Source organism: Hypanus sabinus, chromosome 26 (assembly GCF_030144855.1).
Source record: "Hypanus sabinus isolate sHypSab1 chromosome 26, sHypSab1.hap1, whole genome shotgun sequence".
Classification (NCBI taxonomy): Eukaryota; Metazoa; Chordata; class Chondrichthyes; order Myliobatiformes; family Dasyatidae; genus Hypanus; species Hypanus sabinus.
This window is the reverse complement of record NC_082731.1, coordinates 25,529,703-25,540,143: the sequence shown is the minus strand read 5'-3', so window position 1 is coordinate 25,540,143 and position 10,441 is coordinate 25,529,703. Positions and strand designations below refer to the sequence as shown.

Sequence of the window (10,441 nt, the reverse complement as noted above, 5' to 3'; positions counted from 1 at the left end):
AGAGGGACAGTGATTGCTTAACTGTTTGTGTGTGTGTATGTGTGTAATGTTTTTCCCTTTTTGAAGTCTTGCGCCAAATTCCCACCGTTTCTGTTTTTTAAATGGAACAATAAATTATTCTATAATTTCATCCCATTAAGGCTCAACCTGTGCCTGGATTTACAACACAGACTCTTGATGTAAATTATTGTTCTGCGTGTGAATATTGGACAGGAATATAGCATTGCAGGATTACCTGCTTCTTATTGGTGGTTGCAGCAGCTATGTTCTAATAATACCACGATCCCTGGCATATGAAATTAATCAAACAGTTTACTTCAGTTTCTTTTAGCTTATCCACTTACAGAGTTGCATTTTCTGCATGCGGCATTTTACTAAACACAAATCAACTCTCCGTATGCTAAATTGGGATGGAGACCCTTTCAGTGGGTGCTACCTAACCAATTAATTATATTTATTGTTGTTATTGTAATGCAAATTGACATCTCCTTTATCCACTGCATTTTTGAATGAACATCTATTAATTTATCGTAAATGTATGTTTATCTCATCCATCCACTGCAAGAATGAAGGCGTCACTAAAAATTTTTAAAAAGCAGTTTGCCGAACGTTGATTTCGTCAAATACCGAGGATTTAATTAGTGCAGTGCATCATGAAGTCTTGTCATTATAGAGACTCGACTGTGATTTCTTCTGCGGTTATATAGTCATATTCATAATAATTCTGTTATTAATGCTGTCTAACTTATTGTAACGTAAGAAGAAAACTTCAAACATACGGCTATCTGCTTTGCACATTTTAATTCGCTGGCATAATTGGATGCAGTTAAGAACCAACCGTATTTTCTCGAGAAAGATCACAAGACGAACATCACGAGGTTTTAGTTGTTTCCATTTGTTTGTGATGTCTTCTCCAAAGCTCCCCCTTTGAGCGATTAGTGCATTGAAACATTATATCCCGGGAACATGCTTCCACTGATCACAAACCTAATCAATTTTACTTGCTCGGGTGTATTTTCTCCAACCCTGATTTTGTTTGCTTGTTATAAAGAAATTGATATTTCTGCAGTTAACATATTTTTTGCTTTTTCTGTACAACTTATTAATTGTTATTTTTGTAACTGCTGTTTTGCTTTACAATTAAGTCATTCTGTAAATGTAATAATATTATTTACCATGCTGTATGATACTAAACGAGTGAATTCTCTCTCTCTCCCCTCCTTTCCCTCCATCCCTCGCTCTCTCTCTCTCTCTCTCGCTCTCTCTCTCTCTCTCTCTCTCTCTCTCTCTCTCTCTCTCTCTCTCTCTCTCTCTCTCTCTCTCTCTCGTTCTTATAGCGAATTTGGTGACAGTCGTGATTCTATCTCAAGGAAGGTGCGGCCTCTCGAAATGCGTCACACTTTACCTCGTGTCCATGGCGATTGCGGATTTCTTTGTCATTGTCACTTCGGTGATACTAAGTCGGCTTCGGGCTATTTATTTCCCAGTTAGTTTCCTGTCCACAACTCCGGCATGTAGTTTGATTATCGTTTTCAGCGGGGTTTCCAAAGACACTTCCGTCTGGTTCACGGTTGCGTTCACCTTAGACCGGTTCATATCCATTTGCTCCCAACAACTGAAAGTAAAATACTGCTCTGAAAAAACAGCTACTACAGTTATAGGAATAGTTTGCTTACTGGGCTGTTTGATAAACGTCTCTACTTACTTTCTTCTTGAGCCCATGTATGTGGCTGATAACGTACCCTGGTATTGCGTTATAAGAGAAGACTATTACATTTTAGTAGGATGGAGAGTTTATGAATGGACACGCCGTATGCTGAACCCATGCATTTCCTTTCTCTTGATACTGTTACTGAATGCTCTAACAATCAGACACATTATAGTGGCCAGCAGAGCACGTAAGAGGCTCCGGGCTCAGGGCCCTGGAGCAGCACAAAATGACGCCGAAATGGAAAGCAGGAGAAGGTCCATCATTTTGCTGATGGCAGTCTCAGGCAGTTTCATCCTGTTGCGTTTCACCTATCTTGTAAATTTTCTATTTTTGAAAATTACAGAAAACAATTATCCGAATAGTTCCAACATCAGAGACCCAAGGTTCATTCTCCAAGAAAGCGGTTACATGTTGGAGCTTCTCAGTTCATGTACTAACTCTTGTATATATGTGGGGACTCAGAATAAATTCAGATTGCAGTTGAAGAATGCAGTTAAATATTTGTACCAATTCATTCGCAAATCTGTCAAATAATGGGCATAATTGTGTGCAAAACTGACAAGAATTTTATCTTAGATTGCAATGCTAATAATTTATTTAGCAAGTTTGATTGATTGTGAGTTATATTCAGTTCTCGACTGCATTGTGGATGTACGCTAAATCAAATATGGAAAGGTGAATTTAGTTTGTTATTATTCCGCATATGTGCCGTTCCAGAATTCAGTTCTTGCAAACACAATATCGAAAAACAAAATTCACTTACATTGAACTATGTGTATGTCTCATGACCTTTAACATATTTTAGATTTGCTGTGATTAAAACGAGTAATAATTGGTTCTATTGTGTGTTGCTTTTTGAAATATATTAATAGCCTACCATATTAGGTTGTTTACACCACATATCATATCATCGCAGGGAACAGTCGGAAATGGATCTGAAAATGTAAAACATTAAGAAGGTCAAAGGATTGTTCATATTTCTGTTCGATCAAACACCCGGGTCCTGCACCCAAGCTCAGGTCACGATGAAATGATGGTGAGGTGCTCTTCAATTCTGAATCATCAGTCACTCTGGCCGATGTGGCGAGAGCCATTGCATTAGAAAATTGACTTTCTTGCAAGATCATAATTACTTACCTCAAAGCAAATACTATCTGTTACATTTCCTTTATTAAATGAAATGTTAATTAAATATGTAATTTTCGAATCTTAAATAATATCCAAAGGAGCTCTGGGCTTACTTTCCATTTCAACGCCATTGACATGGCCTTGATATTCGGAAAGTTTTTGACAGTTGTATCTGTGGAAAAATAACTGCTCAGATTAAGGCGAGTGAAACAGTTCAAAAGACTGCTTATTTGCAATAGGAAATGTTGAAATATGTAGCGCGCTGCCAAGCAATAATTTGTTAAATACAACCACTATTTCGTAACTAATTTATTCAGATAGACATTAAGTCAACTAAGACGTTGAAGAATGTCGTTTTAATACAATAAATAGGATCTCCTTTGATCAGAATGTTGGTGAACTGCACAGTTTGTTTGGGTGCTGGACTAGTATTTGAGTTTTTGACTCCATTATGAAGTTTAAAGTTCCATCATCATAGACTCGGGAAACAATGAGGGCAGGAAGTCAAATGAAAAATTGACAATGACAGTATGGCTGAAGCGTCCTCCCGGTCATTAGAGGACCTGGACAAGTCATGTGATATTCACTCAATAATTCAGTCTGATTGTTTCAACAGTACTTTTAACGAAATGGTGGCATTTGCATCTTTAGATTAGTCATTTGGAGTGCGAGATATATAGCAAAACAACTTAACTTCATTGTGTTGCAGATAGACTCGGCAACGACAGCAAAATGCTAAAAGACTAGCGACAGTGGATCTTCGAAACATTGTCACAAAACAATGGGTGATATGCATCAGTTACGTGTTCACCAAACTCTTCTATACCACCGTACTCTGGAGTCCAAACTTTGATCTCTCCATGAGGAGCTACTGTGACTTCAGTCCTCGACGGTGTAAATTTTCTGACGACTCACAAACTTGGAGACCAAGCACTTGATTTGCATTGCTGCTGTCCCAATTACGACTTCGTAAATTCAGGGCTGCAATATAAGTTAGGTTTGATCCTCAGAACAGCTTACATTGATCGGGCCTCGAACAAGATTAAAAATCATAACACAAGTTATAGATAATTAAATACAGAGTAAAAAAAGTAAACCCGGTAATGTTCTTAAAATTATTTAAGAGTTAAGCTAGCCGAGGCATTGATCGTGTGAATAGTCAGAGGCTTTTTTCCCCCCGGGCTGACGTGGCTAACACGAGAGGGCACGGTTTAAAGACCCTTGGAAGTCGATCCAGAGCGGCTGTCAGGGGTAAGATTTTTTTTTAACAGAGAGAGTAAATGGTGCTTGGAATGGGCTGCTGACGACTGTGGTAGAGGCGGATACAACTGGGTCTATTAAGAGACTTCTGAATGGAGCTTAAAACAATGGAGGGCTATGTGGAACCCTGGGTAATTTCCAAAATAAGCGCATGTTGTGCACAGCAGTGCGGGCCGAAGGGCCTGTATTGAGCTGTAAGTTTTCGACCTTCTGCGTTTCTATAAGTATTTGTTGAACACCGAAAGCACTCAAATTCCGCAGCTTAGCAGATTTTCTGGGCCTAGTGTGACCATTGGAATAATTCCAACAAATGGTTAACCTGATGGATGCTAGGTCTCAGTGGTTGTGTGGATCATTGTTGATAGATGCTGCCTTATTTAAACTACACTACATTCTTTTCTAGCTACAAACAATTTTGGGGAGGGAAGTGCCCGTCGTGCATTGGGCAGAGTGCACTCAACTGCAGCTCCATATATGTTTGCTCATTTGAATTGTTGGAACAGACCATGGTGCAACGGTTCCGATTATTTCGATAGTACATTTATGGAAGTTAGAGTTAGAATCGTCGTTGGGAAGTTGAACTAAGAAAACAAAAGCGAGGGCGTTCTGTTGTCATGATTAACTCTATGTGTGAGGCCGAGAATCTCATCCAATATGCGAAAGCAAGAAAATAAAAGCTGCTAACTCTTTCCATCAGCTGATTCCACAATGCGGGCAGACCCATGGTCGTCCTACCTTCGTTTTATGAGTTACCAATCAGATTTTAGTTTAGTCATGTTAACTGATAGGTTGTTTATCGGGTCAGCCGTTGACCAACTGCACTTTATCATGTAGGATAGTAAAAAGTAAAACACTCTAAATATGCGAATGGTAAACTGCAACTAAGTGAAGAGTTGCAGAGATAGGTGTTGGGGTTTCAGCGTCAGAACTGCGAAGGGGGTTATAGGAAATGTTTTATCAACGGGCAGAAGGGTTTTTTTTTCAGACATGCAGCTGCCCATAAGTGTAAGATGTAATAAAGGTTATCTACTTAATGAGTGAATAGCAGCAGTTGTAGAGTGAGAATATAGCGCTAAATTAATTGAACCATGAATAGCAAATAAGGGAGGCAAATTTATGTCAGGTGTGGATAACCCTGTGTTGAATTCCAGGAAAAAGCAGAAAGAAAACAAATCAGAGAAAGTTATGAACATTGTCAGTTGATACCAGAACTGAATAACTGCCGTGGGGAAAAAAATAAACAGCAACTAACCTGTTGAATATGTAAAGTTGAATGTTGAGTCCTGCAGGCTGCAACTACCCCAAAGGGAAGACAAAATGCTTTCCCTCAAGTATGCGTTGCGATGCAATATGATAATTATGAAGGCCGAAACGAATAGTTCAAATGAAAGAGAAAGAAAAGTAAAGTGGCAGAAAACAGCAGCTCGATGGACCTTTTCTGAATTAAAAAGCAATTGTTACGCTAAGCTGTGCTCTCGCGCATGTTTGATTTCTCCAATCTATAGGTGAACACATAATTAAAAAAACAGTGCATTCTAATGCTGTAACTTTCCAGTATTTTTTGCTTTATTATTTTCCCTCTCTTTAGCCTTTATGTTGCACTCGACCTCTCACAAAACTGCCCGTTTAAGTTGGCGCTATTGAAATTGTGTTCTTGCTTTTAGAGGAAGTACCCCGACCCTATGCACAATGAATAACAGTTTTATATGGCTGATTAAAGTCATACAAAAGGACAGCAGAGAAGCGTGCCCCCGCCAATATAGTCCATTCAGAAGACGATTTAATCTCTCTATGCCTAACGTGCTGCACCGGCACTAAAGCCCTCCATATTCCAACTACACACGTAGCGATAGAAACTACTTTTAAACGTTGAAAATAGAGCTCGCGTGGGCCATTTGCTCTGTCAGCTGATTCAACACTTTTTCGTCCCTCGAAGACGTTGCTACTCTTGTTTTCCTTAAATGTCTCACCTTTCAAACTTAATCCATGACCTTTGGTTGTAGTCTCACCACACCTCGTCGGAAAAGCCTGTTTGAATTTTACTGTCTGTTCCTCAACATATTTTTTTTCTCTATCAAATGTCCTCACAAAGGTCCACGTTCTAAAGAATACAGCCCTGATCTTTTTGAGCTTTCGAAGATTTGACATTGGGAAATTAACTAGGTCGGGTGTCAGAACTCTCAGTGGGAGAGCATTTTGGAGATATTGAGCACAATTCTATCTCCCTTACAACAGCATATGAAAGAGATAGGAACAGAACGTTAGGAAAGCGTTTAACTGGAGTAACGGGAAATATGATGCTATCAGACTTGAACTTGGACGCAGACATTGAGAAAAGATGTCCTCAGGCAAATATACGGATGAAATGTGGCAAATGTTCAGGGGTTATTTGCCTCGAATTTTTCTTAAGTACTTTCCAATGAGACAGGGAAAGGGTATAGTAACCGAGGTTTGCAAATGTAAATCTGATCAGAAAGAAAATAAAGTTCATGAATGGTAAAAAAACAATGATAGAGATCTAAAGGATTATAAAACTAGGAAGAAGGAGCTTAAGGAAAACATTCATAAAGACAGAAAGGGACTTGAGAAGGCATCGGCGGACAGGATTAAGGAAAACCCGAAGACTTTCAACAGATATGTGACGATCAAGCGTATAAGACGGGGGAGAATACGACCAATCATGTGTGACAGTGGAAAAACGTGAATGGAAACGGAGGAGATAGCAGAAGTTCTGAATGAGTCTTTGCTTCAGTATACACTACGGGAAAGGATCTTTTCGATTTTAGGCATGACTTATAGTGAACTGAAAAGCTTGTGCGTGTAGATATTAAGAAAGATGGTGTATTGGAGCTTTTGGAAAACACATATCCACGTATCAAATTTGATACGTCACAGGGGACAGAGGACGCTTATCCCAGGTTCGATCTTTACATCGTCAAAGAGGACGGGGGAGATTCCAGAGGATTGGAGGGTTGCGGATGTTGTTCCATTTTTCAGGAAAGCGATTAGAGACCAGTGATTCTTACTTCGGTGGTTGGTAAGTTGATGGTGGAGATTGTGAGACGCAGGATTTATGAACATTTGGAGAGACATATAATTAGAAAGAGTCAGCATGGCTTTGCCAAAGGCAGTTCGTGCCGTAGGAGACTGACGGAATTTTTTGAGGATGTGACTGAACTCATTCATGAATGTAGAGCGGTAGATATAGTGTATATGGATTTTAACAAGTCATTTCACGAGATACCTCCTGCCAGGCTTCTGGAGAAAGTAAGGGAGCATGGAACAAAAAAGGACATTGCTTTGTGGATCTAGTACTTCTTTTCCCACGGAAGGCAATGTGTGGTTGTAGATGGGTCATATTCGACATGGAGGTCAGTCGCCAGTGGTGTGCTTCACGGATCTCTTCTGGGACATCTGCACTTCATGATCTATACAAATGAACTGTAGGGATGGGTTAGTAAATTGTCAAGTCATTCTATCTTTACCATAACTAACATGTGGCACGGACAGAAATACAGAGATTACCCTGGAGGTGATGTGTTTCAACATTCTACACAATTCTCTAAAATACCTCTTCAGGACCCACTTGCCTAACGATCTGCTTGGTGCTAATCTGTATCACGTCATCTGACTGCTTCCACTTCCTCTTAAAGTATCGTGGACCAGATCCGAGACATCCCGGATCTGGACACCTGGGAAGTCATACCAACCGGACCTGTCTATTGTTCCCACAGAAAATCGCCTCTATTCCCCGATTGAAGAAAAAATCTCCCGTCACCGTTGTAGTTCTCGTTTCTCTGTTCTCTTCCGACTGACTGCGCGAGACTCGATCATTGCAGCTCCATTCTGAAATGGCTTGTGTTTATTATTGAGATAAACGGCCAAAAGGGAATTCTGCACTAACTGCACATCCCACTTCCCTTCCTGACAGTTACCCAGTTAACTGTCTACTGCAACACTGCGATGAATACTTCCCTGCAGTTCCTCATTCTCCCATTATGCAAGTTTATCAAGCTGCAGATCCATCAATCATTCTTTCTCTGAGGAGCTGCAGCTCGGTGCACCTGGTGCTCATCCAGCTGGCTAGTGGTTTTCCTGAATTCCCATATCTTACACAGAGAAGTAAACACCGAGCCTTTGCAATTCTGGATGCACTAACAGACATGGAATGACAGACAGACTTTATTGATACACAGGGAAATTGGGTTTCGTTACATGAATGAACAAAAAAAAGAAGCGTTACCTACGTTACTTACCAGGACCGAGCCTGACTTCGACTAAGCCTGCCTGATAAGCCGCAATACTGGACCACTCAGAATAATATCCGATCGGCTTCTACCTGCCTTATTTTTATCCGCATTGTCTAATGAATCTTGCTCAGTCATCGGTGGCAGCTCAACTCCGGGAGAACTGCGCAAATGGCTGCCGTCGTAACCTTCTGTGCAAGCGTATGTGGACAAAGTAGCACTCTCTCCTGCCCAGTTCACTGATTCGTTGCAATGTCACTCATGCTGCTAATTACTTTCATGTTGTCTTCCTCGGTTTTGCTCTCTTCCAATATAGATCGCGGTTATTCTAATAGCATGGAAAACCACGTGATATTACTCGAGTTATCATGCTCAATTACAATGCAGCAAAACATTTCTCGCCAAAGATCATGGTTATCAGACCGGGTGGAGGAAAAAAATCAACATAAAAACAACGCTCGATGTATATTACTAATACAACAGAACCCAAGGTTCCATCGCCGGCCAACAGCTAGAGGTTAACGAATACCTTTAGGCACGGACGGGATTTGAACCCGCGATCTTCGGTTTAGGAGACCGACACCTGACCACTTGGCCATCGCGCCTGACCGCGAATACATGTGTGTGCAGAACTACCCCATGATGACAGGAATGTTATAAGCAAAAAATTATTAATTTTTGATTCAGTGATAGCCATATGCAATTGCATGGTCTTGGAAGTATTAAGATATGATGCATAACTCTGTAACTATTCATTTAGCAGCATTGGCACAGCATTTCAGTAATTAACTGGTAACTTCTAGCGCTCACTTAAGAATTTTCCTGTTCTGAAGAGTTGTTTTATTCTTCTCCAGAATGACAACCCCATAGTGGAGCCTTCCAGAAATATCCATTCAATTCAATGGTAAGTGATCACCATTCAAGAAACTGAAGAGGTATCAGAATTTTCATACATAACTGCATGGAATAATTTAGGTTGTTGAAGGAATTTAGGTTGTTGAAGGTTTTTAAAGGTCACCATTCAAGAAACTGATCACCATTCAAGAAACTGAAGAGGAATCAGAATTTTCATACATAACTGAATGGAATAATTTAGGTTGTTGAAGGAATTTAGGTTGTTGAAGGTTTTTAAAGGTACAAAAAAAATTCCATTAGGCCTGATACCAAGCAATGTACTTCATTCTATCTTGTTCTCCTTTTCAACTTAGCATACAGTTTTTCTGGGGACTAAACCTAAACGTTTCCTCTTCTGCTTTTCCCCATGCTGCTGTTTAGTCCCGGAACCTCTCTGGGTAACAAAGTCGCAAACGCATTGATCGATGACCCAGTGATCCTTCAACCGATTTCGGCAGTTTGCCGTGCTCTAGGCCATCTTGTGTGTTACATGCATTTCTTCCGCTGGTGCCGTTTTGCAATTTATTGGATAAGTAAAGCAATGAGCGCGAAGAATTTTTTTTTCTGCTCAAAAAGAGCTAGTCTTGAGGGGACATCTGAAGCAGAGCGGACTATGGTCGACCTCCTTTTCAACAAAAGAAATATAGAAACTGGAGGCAGTTCAAAAGATTGTGCTCCTGTATGGGTAAATCACAGACCTGGGCTTGCAGTATAGAAACTGTACCTCCGTCCCGGTGTCTACACTATCTATCTACCACTGTTCGCAATAATACTTTTAAATCATTTTCGTCTCTCAACTATTATCAAAATATAAACTCACCTAAATATGGAGGGCGATTTAAAGAAGCCAATTAACCGACCCATCCACTCATCTGTTGACAATAAGAAGAAATCAGAGTACCACGCCGTGATCCACGTGGTCAGAGAAAGAATTGAGGCAGCATTGGAGAGCTGAATTACGAGGCAGCATTTTAACTAAAATTGATGATATTGGTCATTCGCAAGAAACTAAATAAATCAGATCTATATGTGTGCAGTTTATGAAAACCAGTGGCAATTTTGAAGTTACATAATAGACCCGGTGATTGGATGAGAACGTATACCATTCTGTCAATCACAGAATATAATGTTAGATGTTCAAATATATCTTGGGTCTGTGTTGATTGCTTCATTGTTAACTGATAAAACAGCATAATTGTTA

The 10,441-nt window shown here is 40.1% G+C and overlaps 1 non-coding gene across 1 annotated transcript; it reads right to left on the bottom strand.

Annotated features, from left to right (window-relative positions):
• Window positions 1–8,879: 8,879 nt before the first annotated feature.
• Window positions 8,880–8,951, bottom strand: trnar-ccu (transfer RNA arginine (anticodon CCU)). The gene has a single exon. It is a non-coding gene; the product is annotated as a tRNA-Arg (tRNA).
• Window positions 8,952–10,441: the final 1,490 nt, after the last annotated feature.